The sequence below is a fragment of the Neolamprologus multifasciatus genome, chromosome 12 (genome assembly GCF_963576455.1).
Source record: "Neolamprologus multifasciatus chromosome 12, fNeoMul1.2, whole genome shotgun sequence".
Lineage (NCBI taxonomy): Eukaryota > Metazoa > Chordata > Actinopteri > Cichliformes > Cichlidae > Neolamprologus > Neolamprologus multifasciatus.
Genome location: NC_140450.1, coordinates 16333158 through 16359410, shown reverse-complemented (window position 1 = coordinate 16359410; position 26253 = coordinate 16333158). Strand labels below are relative to the sequence as shown.

The 26253-nt window shown below is 39.6% G+C and overlaps 1 protein-coding gene across 3 annotated transcripts in view; it reads right to left on the bottom strand.

The window, feature by feature from the left end:
- The window catches only part of ntrk2a (neurotrophic tyrosine kinase, receptor, type 2a), a 110934-nt gene that overhangs the window by 34860 nt on the left and 49821 nt on the right, over positions 1-26253 (bottom strand). The gene's annotated exons all lie outside the window — the stretch shown is intronic.

Below are 26253 nucleotides of genomic sequence, written 5' to 3'. Positions count from 1 at the left end.
TTCAGCTATGTGATCAGTATGAGGATGCAAGAGGAGTAATTAAAGCTGTTACTGGCAGGCAGCGTGGAGATAAAATCCCACAGACCCCCAAACCTTCCTAACATTAGAACTCTAGCAAGCTCTCTTTTTATGTTTTTCATACAGTTATTTCTTGGTGGACAAGCAACATGAGTGCCTTCAAGAAAAGATTGCCTCAAAGTGTGCACTATTATCCCCATTTGAAACATTATCAAGTCTCAGCCCTTACTTTAGGCAAAGCTGTATTTTTCCTTGTGTCTGACTGTTCTGGCTGCTCAGAACAACAGTAAAGAAGCTTGTGTTTACACGACACATCATTGCATCTCCTTTGTTTCATGCGTAGCTCTGTCCGTCATTACAGCATTATTCACAACTGTAGTTCAAGCTGACTTCAGCACAAATTAAACGGTAGCTGCACTGATATGAACACAAGGCTCCAGAAACAAAGTGAATCAGAATCAACACTTGTAACCAACAAGTGCTGACCTGTGTTAGATGGTCGCCTTACTGCATATGTAAACTTTGTACATTTCTTTTTAATGTGAAAAAAATGCATTTTTAAAATTATATTTCATGTCTCACTGACGCCCAAAACAAGCACCCCACCACAGTAAGTTGTATTCTTAAATGCTGGGGTTATTTCCAGTCCGAGACTCCACTGATTTTGACTTTCATGCAGCCTTTTTTCTGAAACAGAGCTCCTTGGGGGGGGGGGGGGGGGGGGGGGGGGGGGGGGGGGGGGGGGGGGGGGGGGGGGGGGGGGGGCTGTTTACTACATCTCCTGCTAGGACACTGATGCAAGTCAGGAGTAACTTGCCACGCCCAACAGTATTTATCCAGGTAGAAAGAGGGTGGAGGTACAAATGGCAGACCACATGACTCCCCTCTGTCAGCAACAGATGTTTTAATCCTAATGTGCAACAGAGCTCTATGAGGTTAATTGACAAGAGCAAAGATACTAGGAAATAAGAGGGGCAGAAGTAGCAGCTCCTGTAGTAACTTGGGTCATTTTGACTGGATGAAAACAAATTTGCAAATTTCTGCATGAAGAAAATGAGTGACTAAGCCGGTAAGTGCCCCATTAAGGGGGCCAAAATGGGAGACTACCATTAGGTACTTTATCAGCAGTAGCTGTTTTCTTTTTGTCAGTTTGAAAGCTTTTTTAGGTACGCTTCTGCAGCATTTAATGATGAAGTCAAGAAAAGAAGGCTAATATGAAGTGTATTCCTCCAGAGCAGGAAGGTAACAGAGGGAATTCATGTATGCAATAAAAAGCAGCAATCTAGGAGGTTGGTGGAAAAAAACAAAGTGACACAAAAAGTGAAAAATGCAGACGCAGAGATGGCTCTATTATCTCGTTAAAATGAAAGTCTCAGGAGAATAAGCTTCCTCTTTCACACAACTCAAATTTCTGAAAAGCACAAGATGCAGCATTAACATGAATTAACCGAAAACAAAGCAGAGGTGGGGTAGCGTGAGTCAGACACGGAGCCCATCCCTTTCACAGCAAAAGGGTTTGTTTTGGCAGCAGAATGGAGGCGTTATTAGTTTCTAATTAGGCCCGTGAAAATAGTCCAGGAGGTTTGTCTGTGACAGTAAACCCTCATCACATTGCTGCTAATTTTCTGTACCCATACTGAGTGCCAAAACAAACAATATCTTCTTTTTATTTTTCTTCTCACATAGACTGTAGCAGTAAATAGCAGCTGCATTTGCAAGAGCCTACAGGTACAGACTATGCACTAGTGTAGTGGCCACTTTATTAAGCACAACTGTGAAATCTAATTCAATCCTACACAATAATAATTGTTTTTACAATCAACACAGAAAACTGGCTATTAAAGTACAGCTCACACCTTTAACATACAGTACATTTAAATCTCATACGCTTTCACTTCCATCTGAAATACCTAAAAATGTATTGTGAAAGTCAAATTTAGGACAAAGTATAACAAGCAATTTAGTTGTAATTCAACTAAAGAGGAGTATTACCTCAAGTCTTTATGCTGTGTTAATATTTGCTCTGAAGTTTATCTGATGACTCTGCGATTCTAGCAGAGTTACCAAATTCGTCCCTTTGTACCGCTATTGTTCTACTGCAGCCCAGCCAGCGGTGAAAACAGTCTCCACATTTTTGTGCTAAAACAACGGTAATTTGGTAAGAAACCATCTGATGTGTCTAAGGCAGAGTGCCATAGCCTCTTTGTAGTTCAGTTTTTTTGACACAAATCTCATACAGTACCAAAACTGCTTTCTAAGCAATTTCTTCTTTATGGCCAGTATAGAAGAAACATGTATAGCAACCAGTAAAATACATACAAGATCATATAATTATATATACACTCAACAGCTACTTTATTGATACACTTCTTGTTAGTGCAATGATCTAATCAGACAATCACATGGCAGCAATTTAACCCATTCAGGCATGTAGACATGGTCATGGTTGTTGGTACCAGATGGGCTAGGCTGAGTACTTAGATCTTCTGAGATGTTTCCACACAACCATCTTTCGTGTTTACGGAGAATTGTCTTAAAAAGAGAAAATATGCAGTAATCAGATGTCTGGGTGAAAATGCCCCGTTCATGCCAGAGGTCAGAGAAGAATGGCCAGACTGCTTCAAGCTAATAACAAGGCAACAGTAACTTAAATAACTGCAGACTGTTACAGAGTTATGCAGAAGAGCATCTCTGAAGGCACAGTAAATCTGTCCCTGAAGCAAATCTGTAAGAGCACACAGTGCCATTTCGGTCAGCCGATGATCTGACGAGTCTAAATATCTGCTGCAACAACGATCTACCAACCTAGCATATTTTTAAGTCTACCTGAGCTTTGTTACCGACCATGTCCACGACCACAGTGTACCCATCTTCTACAGGCTGCTTCCAGCAGGATAACACACCGTGTCACAAAGCTCAAATCATCTAAAACTGGTTTCTTGAACATGACAGCGAGTTCCCTGTACTCAAATGGCCTCCACAGTCACCAGATCTTAATCCAATAGAGCACCTTAGGGATGTGGTGTAATGGGAGAGTCTCATCATGGAAGTGCAGCTGACAAATCTGCAGCAACTGTGTGATGCTATCATGTCAATATGGACCAAAATCTCTGAGGAATGTTTCCAGCACCTTGCTGAATCTGTGCCATGAACAATTAAAGCAGCTCTAAAGGCAAAAAGGGGTCCAACTCAATACTACAGTCTACCTAATACAGTGGCCAGTGAGTGCACATACGTTTTAGGACCAGGTTGTCTTTCTCAGTCTTTACAATGTATAATTATAAAAAAGTGCTGCTTAAATCACTGAAACAATGACTTCCTGTTATGTCAGCAGCAATCCCACTGAGAGCACTTTACTGCAGTTCATTCCAGCTTCAAGAGCGTTCTGCTTTTTGTTTTGGGTAGTTGATTCTTCTGGGATAGTGCCAAAAGTTTTCGCAAATCTTAAATACTGTGGAGCCAATCATGAGCTGAAAAAACTTAAAGTTGCAAAATTTGCCCCGGTGGTGACATTTATCACATTTTAAATGGCTGCAACAACCCCCACACCCTTTTTCATTCCTTTAATGTCTTCTTCTTCTTTTTTTTATTAACCACGCTCAGTTAATTGCAGACGCTATCATCTTAGCATATAACAAAGGTGGTTAAGAGGCAATGATGCAAATGATTCCAATCACTCAGGTACATGAAGCGGATAGTAAATTAGTGCTTTTTAGTGCATTGTCCTGAAAATGCAGAAATAAAGGCTGGTGAGAGATCAGAGTCATGCTTCTAGCTGTGCAATATCATCTTATGCATGCCTTTTCGCTGAATAACAGGTGAGAACAATACGGGCTGTGTATGCATAAGACTGTCTTAAGCAGGATAATTGGACGCTTCCATGCAGTCTCCGTCTTTCATCAGCTCGTCAACCTTGTGTCAGTAGAAGGAAAATAACCCTACAGACAAGTCAGAGCATGGGTTTCATCATAGACGTGGTAGGATTACAGCTACATGCGCACATGCACAGGTACACACACACACACACACACAGGTAATTCTTCTCTAGGCCTCTTTGAGACATGAGCACAAGCCTGAAAACATCGTATTAAGAGTTGAGATTGATTTCCCACGAGCACAAAACACAGTAGATGTTTTCCCCTCTCATGTGGTCGGCTCTGCTGCATTATAATACTGGTTGACATCGCTCATTTCCTCTGTCCCTGGACGCGTATCAGGCTCTAGTGCTGTTGACAGGGCTAGATTGAGAGGAAGAAGCTGAGAGAGTTTGTGTGTGTGTGTGTATGTGTGAGTCTTAACCAGCGTATGTGTGTGTTGGTGACTCGTGAAGAATGAAAAGGCCTTGAGAGAGAAAAAGAATGAGAGCAAGAGCACAATAGTTTGTTTTTCTGTGTGTGGAGAGTTTATATGTGCTGGAAATGTGTGTGTCTTGGCTGCGATGTCTGACAGCATCTTTTTTTGTCAAGATCCAGACTTGCTAGCTAATGTGTCACTTTCAGTAAGCAGACCTCAAAGAGTGATTGAGGGACAGTGAAAATGGTGAAAATGGATGCTGTGCATTATTTGGAGTGTATCACTGAACACTGTGAGCTCGGATTAAATGGTTTTTCTTTTGCACAAATCAGTGCTGCCATGCAAAAAAGCATAATTAATTGACCTTCAAAGGTCAATTAATTATGCTTTTAATTTAATTGTATTGTTATCAGCAGAAGGGTACACTGAATTTTTTTGTAAATATTTTTTATTTTGAAAATTTCTAATCTAGGTTGTGCAAAACAGGTATGATGTTAACCAATTAAGATTAATTTTAATTTAATTTAATTCTGCATTACTGAAAACTTACCAGAACACTCAAAGGGCAATACAACTATCAGAAAACAGAGTCAAAACTCTCAAAACAGTAACTCTGAATCTACTTTTAAAAGGAATTGTGTACTGTACACTTAACTATCATTCAGTCTGAAACACAATGCAGCATTTGACCTTGATTGTCAAGCTACCTATCTAACTAGACAGTGAACAGTATATTAAATACCACACTGAGTTTAAATGCACAGATCCAGACAACACCATTACCCTTCTAACAATGATACCTTATAGCTTTTCTTTATCCAGGTAAAAGTCACTTTGAGATTAAATTCCTTTTCCAAGAGCGACCTGGCCAAGAGGGTAGCAGATGTTACAATACAAGACATAACAATATAACAAGTAAGGAAACAAATACAGTATTCTGTACAGACGACTTAACACAAACATGCTATCTTAAGCTATTCCCCCACTCCTTTAGAGTGGACTTAAATTTCACCATTCCCATTTCTGACAGTTATTCCAGGAAATACTCTACAGCAGGGGTAGGCAACTCCAGGCCTCGAGTGCCGGTGTCCTGCAGGTTTTAGATCGCACCCTGGGTTAACACACCTGAATCAAATGATTAGTTCATTACAAGGCCTCTGGAGAACTTCAAGAAATGCTGAGGAGTCATTTAGCCCTTTAAATCAGCTGTGATGGATCATGGACACATCTAAAACCTCCAGGACACCAGCACTCGAGGCCTGGAGTTGTCTACCCATGCTCTGCAGCAACTAACAAGCTAGTTTGCTAGTTAGCTAACAAATATTGTCTAATTAGCAAACTAGCACTCTGCTTAATGACTGAAGACTGGGTTGTTGGTCTCCTACCTTAAAGGCTACCATGACAAGATTCGCTATATGGACAAAAGTACCAGACCACCTACTCTGTATAACTACAGGAGCTGCTTGACCACAGAAACCCATTCCATGAAGCTCCCAGCTATATGTTAGCTTAATGCCAGAGGAACTTTGAAACTCCATAACTGCACAAACTTGAGGGAACTTAATAGTTTTTTTTTTTAAGAGACTGTAATTCAGCACCTTTTTGAAATGTCTCAATATGTGACTGATTTACACATTTGGACAATATTTCTGGAAACCTGAAAATTACAAAAAATGATAGCTTCAGTAACATGTATCTATCTTCAAAAACACTGCATTAACAACTTTCAGCTGTTCATTTCATTTTCCAAGTGATCGCCACAGCGGATGGATCTGCATATTTGGTTTGGCACACGTTATAACACCAGATGCCCATCCTGACTCAAAGAGGTTGGGAAAGTGTTTTCTTCTGGCAGTAAACTATGGCAGGGTAGCATAGCACCTCGGGTGACCCCAAGCCTGGATGAATGGGAGGCTTGCAATAGTAAGGGAATCTGGTGTAATCTGTGCTAAATCAAATATGCAGATCCATCTGCTTTTAAAAATACATGCCACCGAAGCAAGAATTTTATTATTTAGTCCTTTAAAGCTTAAACCAGGAACCGTGAAATAATTGCAAGAAAATTCTAATCTCTTGAAAATTAATTAAATATTAATTTCATTTATATAAATTATAAGTTTTGCTACATCTGGCATTTTTTTTTCCATATTTATTGCTTATAAATACATGCAAATTATTTAGGTGTTTCAGACCAAAGAAATCAAACTGCATGTATCCAATACATTATACTAAGCATTAAGGGGTTAACCCCACAGGAATATTGTAAGTAAGTGAAAAAGACCATTGCCAGGAATTCTGTTAACAAAAGCAACAAAAGCAGATGCAATTTGAGATGTTTTGGATCATATCATTTTGATATTTTGAATTTTCTCAACTTTGTATTTATTTTTAATTTATTTTAAGTAGCTGAGTTGCTGTGGTTACCAAACCTAGAAGAAGATGGATAGATGTATGGATGGAATTACAATCAAAACGTATTTAATAACACCTGAATTCAAAGATTGCGTCCACAGGGGGAACCAGTTTTTGAGGTTGAGAAACATAGAGTATTGCACATGTAAGTGGAAATCCAAGTATCTAATTTACCATCACAATATAATGCCCACATCCAGCGATCCTGTGAAATTACAAGACAATAATCTAAAATGTATCAGAGTATCTGTGTCAGTGGAGCAGAAAAAAATCCCTCTAATGACACAAAAGCAGGAATTATTTATTTACTGCATACTGTCCATCTTGTTTTGCATATTATCATGAATATTCGTTTTTAATGCTATGTCCATTTAGTTAATTAGCTCTCCGATTAGCTTTTTCCCTTCTGGCCGCCAATTTCCTCTTGCAAAATTCTTCTTCTTCACTGCAAGTTAATTACATTTCTCCGATAAGTGCATTGATAATTTTATCACCCAGGAGAGATATAACATTTGTGTGTTATAGAGATTTTAGACCCTAATTTTAAGTACATTGTTCTGGTAAATGTAGTGCACTGCATGTAGCCGCACCTCTTCAGTGCTAATGTACTTATGCATTCAAAGGAAGAGCAAGTAGCAAAGCGTACAATATGAGTGAGTGCATGTTTGAGATGCAGCATCGGAGTGAACTAGATAACATTAATAGATCTGTTTTCATTAAAAACTCCAAGGACACAGCTGCAAAATGAAATCTTTGATTTCCATTTGAAGCTCGAGACATATAGTAGATTGTCGCTATTCATTACAGAAGAAAATTTTAAAAAATTAAATGAAGGCAGGTGCTACTATTTTCTTCTTTTTCCTCTCAAACCCAGTCTGCAATTGTAGCAGCATTATTAAATGTAGAGCAGCCATTTCATCACAGCAGTGAGTCCAAACCACAGGCTGTCAAAAAATGAATAAATAAAGAGCTTTCAATTATGTCCCTTCTGAAAAATTCTCATATTCAAGAAATGAAACTGTTAGTTTGGGGCTTTTTGAATTGTATAATTACCTTTAGTGTTTACTGCTCTGACGTTATTTCAGCATAACAAAAAGGACAATAACAGGACGCACACACACAGGCGCAGGTTTCCGTCTGTCAGTGTGTATGTGTTTGTGTTGGGGAGGGGCTGTAGATCATTAACAGAGAGAAAGGTCCCAGGGTCAGATCGTTATAAAAAACGTTAAGCTGAGGGCCAGCAGTAGCCTGTGTGTGAGACAAGGAGAGAGGGAGGGTCCACTGGGAGTGACTGGGTAAAAAGGGGAATAAAAAGATGTAGAGATGTGAGGCAGAGGAAGAGAGAGGGAGAGATGGACATCAGAGGTGAAGGTATAAGTGGGGTCAGGTCAAGACCCAACAGTGTTAATGGACATGGAACTGGTGTTTAAACCGATGGAGACTCGATCTACTTGTAGTGTGTTGGGGGAAAACCTGGGTTAACAGTCAATAAATTACAATACCTTGCTTTCAAAGCTGAGGTCACAACTGAGAGGTGGATGGCAGGGTGCATTAAAGCTGCGGGTCGCTGTATGTCACTGTTTTCCAGTCTTCGCAGCAACACAGTAAAGTCTGTGTCTTGTTAGTGTTTAGGTTATTGAGAAGCCAGTGAAATGAGTGTGGTTAAGTTCAAGATAACTGACAGAAGTTTTGGTTTATAGCAACTCGAGTCTCATTGTAGGGAGTCGTATTGGCTGTGACTCGAAGTGTTACAATTGTTAAACTAACTGCAAGACTCGCCTGGATCTGGGTATGCAGCAACAACAACAGAAGGAAAAAAGAAAGAATCACGCGATCAGACAAGCAGCAATCAAGTCGCCAGTTTTCTTACATTATCTCACCCATGAAAAACTAACAGCAGAACAAAACTAGCGCTAGCGCTGTACTGTGGGTATATGTTGAAGAACTCCAAATTCAATCTGTGAACAGTCATATATGTTAAGCTTCCCAACAATTCTAGACGACATATTTCAGTATCTGCCTTTGCCTTCTTTTGGAAATGTTTTTAGGCATAACAGAATATTTTTTGTTTGGTTATCAGAGTTGTCGCCTCGCAGCAAAAAGGTCCTGACTTCAAATTTACTGTCCAAAGAGAAACTGGCCACCAGTGTGATGTCAGTTTGAATTTCTGTCTGTGTCACAGCTCAGTTATGGACTGGCGACGTGTTATGGGCGTGCTGTGGTTCTCACCCTGTGACAGCTGGGATCAACTCCCTTCACCCTGAATTGGATAAGTAGTTAGGCAAATGAATGGATGGGAATTGGTTATTATTATTCTAAGCATAAAGCCGATACTAGCTATTTCTTATGTAGGTGATGCTGTGTGGGGTTCTTTAAGTCATTAGTGGCAACACTGACTGTGCTTCAGCTCATGGGCCGAACTGTAGGACTGTCTGTGTAGGACGATCAGTTTTTGCACTCAAAATTCCTGTTTTGTTTTGTTTAAAATGTTTTCAGTTTGTGCTGTAACCAAATAGTTTGGAAAGGCAAGAAATCCCACTGCTTGTAAGGCAGAGTGAGTGGAGACTTGTAGCTCCGTTCATCATAAATATATCTCAAAAGTGGCCTCTAGGTCAACTGCAACCAATTTTGGAACAATTACAAAGTCAACAAACTCTCTCTATGTGGATTCTGAACTTTAGCATTAAACTGACCTTTAAAATTTACAAGGAACGTTACCGCTTTCTTTTCTTGGTTTCAGCATCTTTGTTTTTTTGTTGGTTTGTTTTGTGCTTCTTTTCATACATTCGCAAGTCTTTAGAGGGACGAGTGTACTTTTACAGCTTCCACTCACACAACACTCCCTCAAATTGATCCACTGAAGGTGAATTTGTGCCCAAGTGCGTCTCCGCATTAGCCTTGACTGACTTGGTGTACAGTCTTAAACACACCTTTCACACGTGATTAACTCAATGAGTGCAATGTTACTGTTACCAACCGTGAGAGATGCCAAACTGGCGCGCATTGCTGTTTGATGCTGAAAACAATAAGATTTTAAAAAGCCACCAAGTGTGATTCAGAGTTGTTGTTCATCTAATTCCTGATCAAACTTGCTACAGTTGGCCCTGCATCTGTTTAAACAGCTGTTTCTGTCAAGGGACGTTAGGCATTTTTGTCGTCCAATCAGAATACAGCTCATGAATAAGGACAGTGTTAAATTAATGATCTCAAGTCCTGACAGCCTGCTTCATTAGAGCTTTATGTTGAGTGCTGGAAATCAGATGCTCGGTGAAACTGAGCAGATGTCTTCTGTCGTCACACCTCAGCTACAAGAACTTCAGGTGAAAGTAAAAAACAACAACAAATCTCTCCACTTTAGGTATGAGGGGGATATTAGAAACTTAAGTGCTGCATAGAATATTAAAGGCAGGGGGCTGGATTTTTCCACTCCCATCTTATTGCTACAGTTTTCTCATTTCTGGAGGAGAAATGCAGCTGATACTCATTCCTTCTTTGCAGGCAGGATTTAGTGCAGCGGGAAAATGGTGCTATAAATTAAATCAACTGTAATTCAGCCAAAATGCAGCCCTGAAGCGTTCAGCAGAAATTCAGTTACTGCAGTTACTGCAAGAGAAATGGTGATGATAGTGCTGCAGATGCTTCACACCAGCGATTGTGAGGCAGATGTAACGTTACACAGCCGTGTGGACAGCACGCGTTCTTTAGTTCTTCACATTGCTGCAGCGACACCAGCCTCGCCGTGGGAGCCTGAGAATTTGGGAACTTGAGTGGAGAAGGAGTCTTATGACAAGTCTAGACTGTAGTTGAGTTAAAACGATGACAGTGAATGACTGTATTGATCTCTCCTGGGCTCTCTGGGTACACCTCAGACAAACTGAAGCCATTTACTGCTGCATGCTGCCCAGGGCGATAGATGTAGAGAGACTGTTATAGGATTTAAGGACATCAGGGCCTGTCAGTCTGTCTGTTAAAACAGCCTGGTTGTTGTATGCCTTGAGAGGAACAGCGGGAAGAGTTGTTTGTGGATAACAGTGGATCTCATGATTTGAAATGACTGGCAGCAGTCAGTGAGGTCAGCGTGTAACTCTGGCTGAAGGATAGGGTTCAGACAAACGTCAGAGGTGATGATGGACGTTTCAGATACGAGGTAAAAGTTGGCAACGAGAACAGATTGACGGAAAGCAGCAAGTTCAGCTTGGGTTGGGTCTCTACACGTAGAGCCATTTGACGTATTTACTCTTTTTAATCTTTTGATCATGCACCAAAAGCAAAAGCAGCTCTTCTTTTTTTAAATATTCTCCAGTTTGATAGCACAAACTGTTGACTACATTAGTACAATTTGCATGTTGATCAAAAATATCTAATCAACTAGACAAAAGTCCACAAAATATCACATGCAACCCCCCTTTTTCTCTGTCCCTCTCATCACTCTCTCTCGAATGTTTTACACAAGCAGTCAATGCATCAGTCATTCAGGCTTCAGAGTGACTGATAGGACTGTTGATACCAAAGGCCTCTGTGACCCCTTAAACCTTTCACAATACGTGCAAACACACCAACACGCACACACACACACACACACACACACACAGATGATTGGTAACATGAACCCCATGGTCTCTAAACTGTGCTGTCACCCTGCTGAACACAGGAAGTAATCTATCGATCCAAGAGGAAGAGGGATGAAGCGATGAGGCGGAGAGAGACAGACAGAGGACATAAGGGAGGAAGTTTAATGGGTAAGGAAAGAGGAGCTGCAGATTCACAGAGTGGTTAGTGGAAAGATGGAAAAAAAGGACGGCAGAAAATGTGTTTTTTCTCAGCTGTCTTTTTTTTCCTGAGCAGCGACGTTCGCCGTAAAAACAAGGTTGTTTCACGTAGAGTTTTCCTCTTAAAGTAGGGGAGATATCATCTGGAAAAGATATCACTTATTCTTGTGCAAGTTTAGGGTTCAGCAACTGTTCACTTACAAGGGACATTTGAGGGATTGGTCTCATCAAAATACACCTCCAAGCACTGATAATAAGTGAGGACTGTCTTTTTTAATGGCTATGCCTAAATCTGATTATCGCTCATTTAATCTAAGCTGATGTCTTTACACTTAAATACAATTATTCATATCCCCTCCTTGTCTTGTGAAGCGAATCCTTCATCCTAACCTAATTTCTCTGCCAAAGAACTGAAAAGTATTAATAATCAGGCATTCAAGCATAGACCTCAGATTTCAACCCCCTGCACAAATCTCCAGACTTTGAGATGATCATTCAAGAATCATCACATGATTACTGGCATGTCAGATTTGACTTTGTGTTTGGGATTGTTTTAGATTTTCATCAAGGATTTTGATGTCGTCCTCACATTTTATGATCCTATCGAATTTGAACAAGCTGCCAGTACCAAATGAAGCGAAAAACACCCCCGCTGCATGATGCTCCCACCACCACATTTCACAGTGGGTACAGCCTCTCTTTTTCTCCTCCGTACAACATTTTCCTTCATCAGACTACAAAACGGATAACCAGAACGCTTCTAACATTTCCAAATGCTGCTTTGCAAATACCAAACATGACTTCAGGTGCATCGGCTTGAACACCAGAGTCTTCCTGGCCACCAATATTAAGAATTTGTTAAGGTGTAGTTCATGAAATCTGTATCCCAGAGTTCTTGAAGATGACCTCAGAGGTGGTTAGTGGATTACTGCTGACTTCTCGGACAACCTTCCGGATCAAGGCTTGTGACACTTTGGGCTTCTGACCTTGACCTTTCAAACTGATCACAGTTTGAGAGTTCTTTAACTTCTTTAAGATGGACTCGATGGTGACCTTGTGAACTTTCAGGGCAACAGCTATAAGGCGATGAGATGGCCTAGTGGCCTTTGGCCTCCTTGGGGACAGTTACAATGCCTGAAATCATCACTGAGCTCCTTCACCTTCATCATGATTAATGTCTGACTGATATGAAGGTGGCTTGTCCTGCCTCTATAGTCCCACATATAAATTAAAAAAATTACAAAAGAAGTTTCTGGGAAACTGTGTATTTCCCAAAATAAAAAGAAAGTTAAATGGTCTAAAAAATGTGGCAGTGCTTATTATTCTGGTATTACTTATTCATTTGTAACATATTTGAGAACTACGGAAGAAAGTTTTAGCTAAGGTTGAAGCTTTGCTTCACAAAACATAACAAAGAGGGAGGGGGTATGAATAATTGTGGACTTGACTGTATGAAAAGAAAATCTGTCACTCTGCCACATTTACTGCTGCTTTTGTATATTTATTTTAGACATTTCTGTCATTTTTTTTTAATCTAATTGATTTTTTCATTTTGGTTAAAATCATTGTCAGTCATGTAGGTCTTTGCCAAATAAACAGACTGATTATTTACAGTGGCCCTGAAATGCAACAGTATATCAGTGCATCTCAATAATATTATTTTAATGATTATTATCATGAAGTTCTCATGCACTTTAAAGGTTTCCATGATGACGATAACAACAGAAGGACCAACGACACTCAAACCACTGGGGTTAAACAAACTACAGTATTTTTTTTTAAAAATGGGGATAGAAAAAAATAGCGCATATTATGAGATAGAGGGAGTACAGCAAATAAACTAAAGAGAAACAGGGCGATGGATACATTAGCTAAAAATCCCTCTATGCTGCAGTCAGATAAACATCCATGTGAATCTGCCTGAGCCAAAATCCTCCTCCTCTTCGGCCTAATGCAGAGGCATATCACATTCCCTCTTCCTCTGTAATAACCACTGGTAAAAATAGACATTTCCTCTTCTCTCTCCTTCTTTGTGCATCTGTGTCACGCTGTGTATCTCCTTTCTCATCTCCATGTATGTGTCTTCCACCTCGCTTTCTTTCGTCATCCTCTTCTTTGTTTCCCACATCCTCCTCTCTTCCTCTCCATTTTTTCCCTCCCTTCTAGCCCCCTTAGTCTGATCTTTTCTATTTATAATATTCAACCCACATTCACCTTCCCATATGACACATTAGAAGGCCAGTTCCTCCTACTGAAAACAGTCTGCGTTGGTCAAAGATGTGAAAATTAAGAAGCGAGGAGGGAAGTGATAGCGAAAGAAATTAAAAGTGATAAAGCGTCGTGTTTTCGGTTCAGGAGCAGAAAATCTATTACCAAGCATCTGTTACATAAGCAAAAAATGATTGTGAGGAACCCAAATGAACATAATTTAAAAAAAAAATAACAGAACATATTAAACCTTCAAATCCATTACAAGAGCAAATGCTTTATTCACATGTGCGTTTATGAAATTTTAAATGAATCATTTATAACAAATGAAGGAATCTCTGTATGTGTGTGTGTATCTACACCTACAATGCAACCCATTCACCTTAAAGTCTTCAAACCTGGCTTGGTGATCACTGCGTACGTGGAGTGCTGGGTATGAAGTCCTTGGAGTGAAGGGAGGTCTTATTATCATCACCCATGAGGTCACAGCGGATGTGACACAACTCTGGGACCCTATAATATAAATCTACCGATTGTGGCGTTTACCTTTGGTCATGCTAACGTGCCTATGACAACAGGAACTTCACTAATTATAATAAATCAATCTTTAAGCACATTGTGATTCAGTGGCTTTATCTATTGACCTCACTGCGTTGGATGCTGCTCAAGTACGGCCCAAGTATTTCAATAAGTGTCTGATTATTAAGACAATTACAGTTTCTGTACAAAATGCTGAATTTTACCTGCTTATTCAAACACTTATAAGAATATTAGACAAATGTAATGTATCGTTAAACTACATTACCCTATTTGACCCACTAAAACAGTAAAATAATTCATTTTAAAATATTAATTTTAATCATTCAGTAATAATGCTCAATAAAATAACATTTACAGTGGTGTAAGAAGGGTTCAATCCACAAAAGTAAAAGTCAGTTACAATCACAAATACAGTTAATAACAGCAAAATTTAAATTAGAATATCACAGCTTTTTAAAACAAAAGCCACATTGCCTGTTACATTTCTATATATTTACATTGTTGTATTGCATTTAAAACCCTTTTAATATAAAAATAATTGCATTTTTCTCATTAAACCCATCAGACTCGACTGACAACAACACGCTTATGACGTTCTCCATCATATCGAGACTATCTCTCTACTACATTACAGTTCGCACTCAGAGAACCAAGGTTACAATGTAACCGTACGTTACGTTTGCTGTACTTAGATTGCCTCCCAGTCACCAGATCTCAATCTAATAGAGCACCAGTGGGATGTGGTAGAACCGAAGACTTGTGAACATGCTGTTGAAATATCTGCTGTAAATATGTGCTGCTATCATGACTATATGGACCAAAATCTCTGAGCAAACATTTTATTGAATCTGCGGCATAAAAAATTAAAGTTATAAAGGAAAAACGGGGGTCTAACTCAACACTAGCAAGGTGTAACTAATGAAGCGACCAGTGAGTGGTTATAGCACCGATCCTGCTCAGGCGTTTAGCTTTGATGATAAAGAAGACCAGAGCATGATTAATAGTCTATGAATCATGTTGATTTTACATACCTTAGCTGCTGCATTAATAAATGTGCCCTTCTTGAAATGAAGCATGCATGAGATGCAATACCGCGGGCAAGCATTCACAAAGGTTTTCAGATGATTTTATTTTTCACACATATTGTAAAGTGTCTTTTCCTTCAGTGGGACTTTCCTTCAGTTTGGTATTGCTACTTGTACTTGAGTAAAGGATCTGAATACTTCCTTCACCACTGCCCTAAACCCATCAAAGCTTAGTGTTCATGCATAACCCATCGTAATGAATTAACTGATAGTGACACTCTTAAAGTGCTGAAAATCCGTACAGTCCACAGTAAGAACGGGAAAAGCCTTAAAGACTTGAAACATTATTGCTGCCAACAGTCAAAGAGAGAAGTGAGGAAATCATGACCAACAGAAAGAGGAAGCGCCGTTGATTTCACAGAATGGTCTCAGATATTTTCCCTTCTATTTACTGTGTTTGACTTGGCTTCTGTTACTGACTTGGCTTCTTTTACGGATAAATAAAGGAAAAGTCCATACAAAACATTCCCTGACGTCCAAGCACACACTTAAAAGCTGTTTCACTTTGAAATGAAATAGAAACAATTACACACGTGGGACACCAATAAATGAGTTTGTTTATTGAAAAGTAAAACCCAAGCTTTCTTCCGGGGGAAATATCGTTTTCAAATGACACTTTACAGAAACTTTCTCAAACACAGCTCTAATACTACAAAACGTGTAGTTTATGGAAGAAGCTCATGGCTAAAAAGTCTTTGCAACTCCACATGGAGCATTTTTTTCCCTTTTCAGATTCGCCTTGATGCTGATAAAAGCAATGAAGAAGTGGCATCCTAATAGCTCAGAGGTATGGAGGTCATCACTGTGCACTGCCTGCCTTTAATGTATTTATTTTTCTCCTTCTTTTTAAATTGAACTATACAGCTGCTAGTGGGCATAACATTGCAGATGGAAATGCATGAAAAATGAGGTATCGTAATGTATGACTGTCTGCCACAAACGCTTGAGAACAATTGAGTTACAAAACAACAGTTTTATGTATCACAGAATCCACCAAGGAAATAAAAAGGACAAATAAAATAACAATAAAATATGAAACAACATTCACTTCCAGTTCAAAAGCCTATTCTACTGTCATATTTCCCAGTGTTAGCGTGTTTTTTTCTTCCCATTGTTAGCTAAAATATCTTTCCAAGAACCACACACTTTTTACAAATTTCAAACAAAAGAAAAAAATATATGTGCAACGTGCAAAAAATAAAAGAAATTCAACCCTAAGGTGATCCTAACAAGTCAATTGAAGTTTAAGGATTTATGACAACATTTCCGTAACAAAGTTACGTTTCCTGACAAACTCGAAGCAAAACCTAAAACAAGGGGAAATGCCACAGCAAGATAAGATAAGAGCGATATCATTTTATTTTATGTGTTTTACACATAAATTAAAATATTAAGCAGCAGCTCAGCACAAATCCTGGAAACAGGGAAAAGAGCTGACCGAGCTCTGTTGAAATGGCAGCAAAATCCAAACACAGAATAACATTCAAAGGTATATTAGGGCCACATTAAGAAAAAAATATATATAATTGTTCTTTTTCACAATAATGAAATATAAGTATTAAACTCATAAAATAGTATTTTCAGATAAAATTCAAAAGATTATTTATATAAAGTCCAAATGTGGAGATTAAAGTTGTTGTTTCAAGTCAAATAACTCCTTTGGACATATGACCCCCTACAAAATCCCTTGTGTAGATGAGCTACCGAAACAACTTGATCAGCTATCTTATAGTGTCTTGTGATACATCATACCCCCTCTTTACTGCACGAGGGTCTAAGATTGATATTTTTGCATCTGTCTTTTGCCAGTTATTTCATTTTGCACAATGAAATTTTGTGCAAAATTTTTTATCTCCACACCAAAACTGAGTCTGAAGTATATTTTAGAAGATATTTAAAACGAGGCATTTTGTAGAGGGTGTGGCGGCCATTGCAGTGCTTTAACTCGAAATGACGACTTTATCCTCAGAATCAACGCTAATATTTTTCTCTCAATATGGCCCTCGCACTCTGTCGTCTTCCTGCCTTGTTTTCTTTTAATCAACAGGAAAATCTTGATTTTTAGTAGTAAAATTCAAATGCTGCTCATGACCCGTTTGGTAGTTGCTTTTATTCACGTAGCTGCTCTACTGATATGGGTGTCTAATGATTAAAAACTCAAATTTTTATAAAACCTGTACTAAAGAGCAATGAATACATGACCATCTTACTGTAATGCTGTTACTGTAAATTATCAGGCGGTTATATACATATATATGCACTGCACTGTTATATACCTGGTTAAAGAGCAAGTTTCACATTTATAGCAACAGATACACATCTAAAAAAGGTACATTCATATCGCTGATGAAGCCGCAATTTTTTGATTATTTGATGTCACACTTCCTTTCCTTTTCCCTTTCTTTCTCACAAAGACATACACATCCCACTCTCCCACCTTCTGTCACACCGATTTTTATTGATTACCGCCGCGCTTTGTGAAATGACTGCATTTACCATTTATTTTGATTCAGCGTGTTGCCTTTTAAAACATTCATCCCTCTAAAATTTCACTTATTTGTGACACCTAATTAGGGCATTGACAATTTGATTATGCTCCTATTTCACTACAGCCCAAAGGGAATGGTGATGTTGGGCTTTCTTCTAATAATTAATCCCGTTTTGTGTGTAAATACACGGGTGAACAAACAATCTAATATTCCCCTTGGCTGACAAATTCTAATCCTCATATTTAATTCAGCCTCACACTGTAAAGGATTCAGAAATCTTTAGGAGTCTGTGGCGTGTAACACTAGTTTAACTTCCCTTTTAAAAGCCGCTGCCATTGTGGAAGTAGCATAAACACTGTTTGCAATTTCAGTTTGGTCATTGGACCCCACTTGAAATGCAGACTTTTTTTTTTTTTACATCAGGGAAAGTGCACCCCCCCCCCCCCCTCTTTCTTCCCCTTATTAATGGATGTAGTGGCTACTCAAGTGCACCCTCTTAAGATGATGCAATTTAAAAACATGATCCAATTGAAAACATATGATTTTTTTTTTTTTTTTTTTGCTTTAGATTAAATTTGCTGACTAGTTTAGCTGTCTGGGGTTTAGGATAAACAGAGTTGTACTCTATTAAACTTCAAAAATTGTCTTCCACACCAGAAAAAGTGTCTGTGTTTTAACCCTTAATCAAATATTCCCCAAACGTCTGCCCTGACCTCAATCTCAGCCAACACTGCCGCTGTCTTCCCCTCTGTCTCGCTACGGTGTGTGTGTCCATGTGTGTGTGTTACAGAGAGACATCCCACATGCTGGCCTGACATGTGCACACATGATGAACTACGCTGTGATGCACATATGCATTTGACATGTGCGTGATGATTAATTTATGAGTACATCTTTCCCCATAGTCTATCTGAGATGTATGATTGTACAGGGAAAACTAAGATTTGTTAAATATTTGCATTAAAGTCCAATGCAGCCCAAACTGGAAAGGTTTTTCTTGGGTCTTTGATTTAGCGGTGCAACCACCTGATTGTGTATTATATTACTGAACGTGCATGCACGAGTGTGTCTGTCGTGCAGAGAGGAAAGGTTCATTTAACCCAGACTTTAATTTATGATCTTGTATGTGTCAGTGCTGACAAGGTGCGAGTTCTCTAATGAGCCAGAGATGAGACATATAACATCTCTCAGTGTAAAAAACTCTAAATACACACTGAAAACATGAAGAAAAAAAATCGCACCAATCAACATGTTTTGATTTATACAGCTACCAATTTACTTAACAGGGCTTGGCAGTGGCGGCGAGAGGACAGGAAATGTATTTTGTGGCGGATGCGCTGGATGTTTTGACAGGTGTGCCGAATACCTGCAAAACTAATTTGATGGTTACACGGCACAGTCGGGTTACGCATGTACTCCGACACCCCTGATGTTAACAGGCTGTAATAAAGACTTTCAGTAGCCTGAACGACTCATCGCGTAGTTATCCTTCTTAGCATTTGTTGCGTGTAAGAGCGAGGCAATTGGAAGAGAAGCCATTTTCTCTCAAACGCACTCCCATATCTCTGATCACTTTTATTACTTGTTCTAACTGTGACTTGCGGCAGTACAGTCTCCACTAACAGGGAGCTGCTGCCAAATTCAAATAAAATCACTTTTTGCCTTCAAAGCCAAATTTTTCTTCCCAGCCTCGACACTTTTTCAAACTGTTCTTCTCTGTTCTTTCATTTCAGGAGCATCTCTGAGTGCGGGCAGTGTGCTGGCTGAATATCTGAGGGGTTGAATTCTGTGTTAAAATACAATTTCGAAGCATGGAAAATAGTCTGAATTAGACAGATCCCTGAACACAGGGTTGTTTACAAAGTACAGCTTGTGTGGGCGCAGGAAGGCCTTGTACATAGTGTGCATGAGAAGAAATAGCTCAGCGAACTTGTCTAGAGCTGCACCAATGGGCTGCGAGGTAACCTATCAGGGGCCGCGGTGCCTAAATCTGCCGTGTGCGTGCGTGTCTGTAGAGAGTGTGAAGATGTGAGTGTGTTTGGTGAAGATGTAGGTTAATGGTTGTCTCTGTCCCTCTTTTGTGAATAATTCATCCAAGGAGAGGCTTTTATGTGTCTCCAAAGGCTCTCTGTGATTGGCTGATTGGGCTGCCGCATCCCAGAGCTCTACCTGCTTCTTCTACCTTTAGAGAACACAACAGACACCTCCCACCTGACCATCGGTGTTGTATGTGTTCGTTTGTTGCACAACTCTATAACCCCCACAGGGTTTACTCCCTTCAATTTTTATATATACTATTGTTTTCTTGTGTTAGTTGGATATGAGAATGCACCTCTCCTTTATCTTCCTTCCCCCATTTTCCATTTTCATTCTCCTGCTTTCTCTCGCGCTCTTTCTCTCTCTCTCTCTCTCTCTCTCTCACACACACACACACACACACACACACACACACACACACACACACAAAATGACAAACAATCGTTCTCTTTTTCTCTCAGTCTCTTGTGTGTCCATCTCTTTTAGTGTGAGACCACCTCCACTGGGATGTTGTGAAATAACACACAGCCTGAAGGGAAACACAAAAATCATAAGCAACAACAACAAAAGCATAACAACAACAACAACAATAATAATAATGATAATAACAACAACAACAACAACAATAATAATAATAATAAAGTAATACAAGAGAGGTGGTCTAGTTGCTGATGGTGTCAGTACCACAGAGACTTTTGTTGCTTAGTATTTGTTATAAAAGTTATTTTTGTGATGCTTCACTGTAGAATGGAGAAAGTTCACAAGGCTTTTTTGTCTGTGCTTACTCTTACTTGTTAATTTAAATACTAAGACCCCAGTAACACACAACTACAGACTGGTTACCAGTTAACGGCCAGGGATAACCGCATATTCTCTAACCAGTTGCAGGTGGTTGCTAGCAGTTTCTGTGAAATAAGTTGCTAAAAGCCCCAGTCACACCACCCTAGAGACCAGTCAGTGACCCCCTGGTAACCACAGGTCACTAGAGAAAAATGTTACTTCTCACCTGGTTGGCGAGCAGTTACAGGAGGTTGCATGCCGTTGCTAGGTGAAACTGATTGCAGAGAAATTGCAGCAATAAGCCACAAATTTTACAATTTCACTCAATTTTACTCCAGTGCATAGTTAGCAAGTGTTTGCAGACAGGTTAAGGTCTTCCATGCAAACTATGGGCACAGCAATCTGATAGCAACCAAAGTAACACAAGAAACTTTTTGGTGCAAGCAACCTCCAGGAAGCACTCGTCAACCAATCAGGGAATCCAGTCTCGCAAACAGAGGCTACCAGGTGCTCAATGAATGGTCTCTAGGTTTGTGTATCCAAGGCTTAAGGAAACTAGTGTGCTCTTTGCAGCTATTACAGCTGCATTTATTACCTTGTGTTGTTTCTCCACACTTCATATAGCAAAAATGTATTGTGAGTAAAATTAACTCCAGGTTAGAAAAGTCTGGTGTTAGAACAGAGAAGTTTAGTGAGTTTGTTATTCAAAGTTACTCATAACAAAGCAGCAGTAGACTTTCTGTAGTCATTATGTTTTGTAATAGGACATCTACAATTTACAGAACAATAAAGGCCCAGAAACTCTGACTAAATATTTACACAAGATACAATTTTAAACAGGCTTTCATGGTGACTTAAATCCTTCTAGGGCAGCCGTGCTAAACTGTGTTGATGGTGAGCACGACGGTGGAGCCACCATCCAGTAATGAGCTGCGTATTGTTATAGTCGAGAAAGTTTATGGATTATGGATTAACAATAAGAGCATCTCAATTCTTTTTTAAATAGAAAATAGCATACAAAAAAAACACTAACACAGGAGCAGTTTAGCTCATAAGTTAAGCAGGCAAAAAGATGAAATTAGCAGCCTGGGTTTGATTCTGACCCTCTGCTGTGTGTCTCGCCTGCATTCCCGTCTCTCTTCACAGTGATATCTAATACAGGCCCAAAATATTCATTAAAAACACACTGACACTACTCAAGTCCAAGGTGGGTATCAAGTAGATAGTTAACAAGAGGGCGCGCCTGTGCAGCCCCCTCATCGAGGGTCAGAGTGATTCATTATTTCTAATTGTCCATTATCAGCAAACTGTTTCAGACCTGCCACTCCCACCTGCCCTGCTCTCCTGCCAGTAAGATCACCACATCTTCCCCACCTCGTTAGCTGCTTACATACCAGCAGTTCAGCATCTCATCATCTGCCAGCCTGTATCACTGCATTGTCCCATATTTTATGTTCTTTTCCAGTTTTTTTTACTTCTTTTTTTTTTCATGTTGCGCTATTGGGTCTATTTCCTGAGCCGGGACAATTAAGCAGTTGTCAGCGTTAACATGAGTTTAACGCCATAACTGCATTAACGCTGCAAACCTCCGTTAGCAAGTTAGCGCGGATCGCCCCGTGCGCGGGGCTGCACGGCGTGAATCATTAGCATGGTTAGCTCGTTAACGAGCTGGTGAAGAGGGTGCAAGAGTGCTCTTGTACCCTCTTGTGCACATGTGTGTGATAAAGTTGACCATATTTATTCATCAGCATGCAGAAAAGGTCATGGTCACCGATATTTTATACAGAAAAACAGCAGAGAGGCTTCCTAGTAAAGCGCTAAGTGTTTATTTGTTTAAAAAATATTTACTCACAGTAGGGGTGAAGTGACCTTTTTCCAAATATGAACAATAAATTCATTGATCCTAAACACATCTGAACTTTGCTTTGGAGTGCTCAACTGCAACCCAATCAATGGAGACACACACACACACACACACACACACACACACACACACACACACACACACCAGATACTGTAATGGGCTTTTCCACATTTCCAACTGTTTACGCTTTCTGCCAGAGACATGTGCACACACACGCGCACACAATTCATTAAAGATAATCAGCTGCATGTTTCTTTGTAAAATTGATACCAACACCTGGCATGTCACTGGGGGAGTCTGTGCCAGCACAACAGAACAGCCGTATCTGTGGTAGAGGATTATGTGTATATTACCAACCTGTCAGTTTATGACAGAGGCTGAGCCAACCAAAACAAATGAAACTTCTCTGCTGGATGTGGCATTAAGGTTTAAATGCATGCCAAATGGACGAAATAAGAAATGTCACGGAAAAAAAAACATGGCCTAAGCTGATATGTGAGAGAGGCATGTCTTAGAAAACATCAAACAGATGAGAGGAGGGATATAGAGATGAGGGAGGGGAAAAAGAGATAGAAAGTCACGTTTCAGGAGTGTCACAGCAGTGATTTCAGTACAAATTCAGCTGCATTTCAGCTGATTTTCTGCTGCGCTGCTTCAAATGTCCAACTAGCACAATACAAAACGTGCCTCGAATCATTTGGACTTCACATACGGTTTGGCTTTGCATCTCCCGCTGAGTTTTAGAGGGAAGTTTTGCCAACTCCTGCAGCTATGAAGAAAAATGAGTCCAAAATGCTTGTAGCTTTTACTGCTGGCTCAAACAGAGGTAGTATGTCACGAGGTCAACGGTGCTCAAATGCAAACAAGTCCGGAATAAAAAACATCAACGCCACATCTGATCAGTGTCATTTTATGCCTATTCTAATATGGAAAATAATTAATTTAATATATGGAGCCCAATCAATTACCTAGTTACAGAAAATAATTAGCAAACTACATTTTTTGTTTAGTTCTGCAGCTAGGGTTGTAATTCTGCACGAGCTGAGGACAAAGTCTGTAAACTGACAAATAACATGAAGCTACAATCCAAAAACTAATGAGAGCCAGGGGTTAGGGGAGTTTTGGATGGTAATGATAAACGTCCCCCATTAGCATCTCCGCTTATTGAAAGTGAAAAACAGCACTAACGAGTAAACTTATAATAGCGAGGCGTACATCCAGATTGTGTGTAATCATCCTGTAACTGCAAACATGCTTGTTATGCCTTGTCCCTAGAACAATGTGTCTAGGTCCAAGTAAGAAGGATGTGTAATTAGGTAGCCCGAGCACTGGGAATAAAGTCAGCCCAGGCAGCAGCAGCAGCAAAGTGATGGCTGAGGCATCTGTCAGGGTAGGAAAGTAAAGGAGAAAACCATTCCAGACAGCTGACACTTTATGATAAAGGAAACGGCGAGGTGAGCCAAAAACAACATTCGGCTCCCCTCCTTAAGCTGTGTTTGTCATTTCTTTTTTGCAAAAACTGAAAGAAAATTTTCCAGATTGGCAGTGGACTAAAAGTAAACATGCCAGAAAACAACAGACTCTCACTTTACTACCAGCAGGCAGTGACAGCAGAGACAGTAAACCCAGTTAGCCCCCCGCGAGGGAAGTGTCTTGAGCTTCCTTGTTGTGGTGATGTTACAAATAAAAGCGACACTTTTAAAGCTGTGATTTGTTACTAAGATGTAAGAAATAATAATTCAGCTGAGGATTATTATTGGATGTTTAGTACGCTGGCACCCCAGCACACAGCAGAGGAATGTAACATGGGAGGTGCGGTGGGAGGTGTTTACTGGTTTCCATGAGATGGTTTATGTATTTTATAGAGATGGACCGATCCGATATTACGTATCGGTATCGGTCCGATACTGACCTAAATTACTGGATCGGATATCGGAGAGAAATAAAAAATGTAATCCGATCCATTAAATATCAAAAAAGCACCTCACAAAACTTGGCGACATGGCGAGCCGGAGCAGTGTGGTCACGTGATAGAGCGGCTGTGTGTATTTGTAGCCTGCTAGCAAACATTTCATCTCCCAGGAAGTTATCTCAGAGAGAAGTAAAGCAAGTATGTAAGTTCATCTCTTAATGTTTGTAAAGCATTCCCGCGTTAAGCTTAACAACCGATATATAGAGCAACTGCCTCTTCTCTCTCTCTCCTGCTGCTACTTCAATCGTGAAACTGCTTAATGATCAGCTGATCGGCTTTTCTGTCGCGAGTCCGTCTCTCTTCTTTGTTTTTGGCCCATTTCTCACCAGAAAGAGGAAACCAGCGGCTGAACAACAGCAGCACGTTTAAGCTTGATAAGCTGTTGTTAGGATTTATTTAATATTACTTTCTAGACCAGGATCTTTTTCTATGCAGCTGACGGCTGGTAACTGTGCAGGGGCGGATCTAGCAAAGTTTAGCCAGGGGGGCCGATAGGGCATGAACAGGCAAAAGGGGGCACAAAGACATACTTTTCTTTCTTATTCTCATTTAAAATATCTAGCTTTTAATTATTTAATAATTATCTGAATCTTACACCCAAAGTTTTAATCTGATGTAAAATGTATAGAAGTCCATTACTGTATAGAGTAACTGTTAAGTCTAATATACCCTAGTACTTTTTAGTAGTAGTACTTTTTCCTTTGGGAAGGCACCATCTGTGCAGTCTGCAATTCTGTTGAAGAAAGATGTTGAATCTATTTAATTATTCTTGAAAAATAATTTATTTCTGTGAATTTTTTTCACCCTGCATCAAATTAAAGTTGATTACATTGATTAAGCATCATGAGGAAGAGGGTGGTTCCCTATTTTCTTTTGCTGGGAGTTTGCAACCCTATTAGTTAGGTTGCTTAATATTTCTGCTAAGTACTCTTTAAAATACCAGAATAGGGAGGATGGGGTAGGTTTAACTTTATTAGATTGATCAGTGTTGCTGATCTATGAAATATTTTGGGTGCAGTGTGTTTTTTTTTTTTTTACATACAGGTATAACAGAATAGCTTTAGTGTTGTTGTTGTTGTTTTTTAACTTGAGTATGAACTTATACAAAAAGCAGCAAGATATTAAAAAAACAGTTTTACTGATTAAAAAACACACTATATCGGATTCATATCGGTATCGGCAGATATCCAAATTTATGATATCGGTATCGGACATAAAAAAGTGGTATCGTGCCATCTCTAGTATTTTAGCAAAGCCAGGACTGTGTCACGATCCAGGCTGTCAACTGAAAAAGTCCTGAAACGTAAGAAGGTCTGGGCTTCTTTAAAAATTTGATGTGTTTTTTAAAGATTCGTTGTGTTGATTTCAGATAGAGGCTGATTTTCTGATTTTTCTACTCGCTGAGAGTGCCAATCTTACCACTGGTTTAAATGGTGTGAGAAAAAGGAAATCTTCTGTCTACGTCTATTTACGGACGGGCACTCATAAATAGGTTTGCAGCTGCCTGTTGTTTGTCTCGCTCTTCAATATATTTAAAACAAATACAGTTTGCTACTTGATGTGCCAGACTTTCTTTACTCTGCGTCTCAAAACAGCACACCAGCCAGATTTAAAGGTGTAATTTCAACCTTCAAAATCCAAATCAGTCTCATGTTTTGCTGCCAATCATCGCCGGTCCGTGTAGGAAGAGCGAAAAATGTTGTTCTTGCCATGACTCACTTCATAAACAAAGCCAGTAAATGGAGCAAAAGATCTCTCTGCTTGAGGCACCATGCTGCAGTAATGA